This window comes from Chaetura pelagica, unplaced genomic scaffold, assembly GCF_000747805.2.
Source record: "Chaetura pelagica isolate M959 unplaced genomic scaffold, ChaPel_1.0 scaffold655, whole genome shotgun sequence".
In the NCBI taxonomy this organism is placed as follows: domain Eukaryota; kingdom Metazoa; phylum Chordata; class Aves; order Apodiformes; family Apodidae; genus Chaetura; species Chaetura pelagica.
The window spans coordinates 424,455-425,121 of NW_009953225.1; positions in this window are offsets into that span (position 1 = coordinate 424,455).

Genomic DNA, 667 nt, shown 5'->3' on the forward strand with positions numbered 1-667 from the left:
CTCTCGTTCCGCAGACAAAACATGCAAAAGCCCCGTGGCTGCAGTTCCCTTTCCAGCCGTCGGGAATTCTCCTCCCGCTGGCGCAGACGCTCCCGGCTCAGCGCGCTCAGCCCGGGCTGGCCGGGAAAACGGGGCTCTGTTCTGAGCCTGCACTTCTGCTGCTGAAGAAAAAAAGGTACGAGAGGTTTGAGGTGTCTTTCCCAAAGGTCCTAGAGGAAAGACCCCGGGCAGCTGGGAGCCAGGCTCGGCGCCAGGCTCCCCTGGGGCAGGGCAGGCACAACGCTCCGCAGCTGCTCCTGGCAGCCCTGCGGGCATCACCTCCTGCCAGCTGAACTCACTCAAGCTCTAAGCCCACCTTTTGCTGCCCACCGGGTGTGACACTGCAGGCACAAACCAGATGAACCAGGGCAGAAAGGGAAAACTCGAAGCAAAGGACCAGCCTTTTAGGCTCAGGAAAAAAACCTGCATGTGCTTGGTTTCTCAACACTTGTCAGAACAGGAAGGGGTTTGTCTGCATTATTATTCTCTTTTTGGTTTCAATACAGCCTGTGACTAAAGCTATAAAAGTCTGTCTTCTGCTCTGCAGCTGCAATAAGATTTCCATTTCTACATTTCTGGATTTTTCACCAGAAGCTTATGGACACAGAATTAAGAGGGGTTTTGTTGT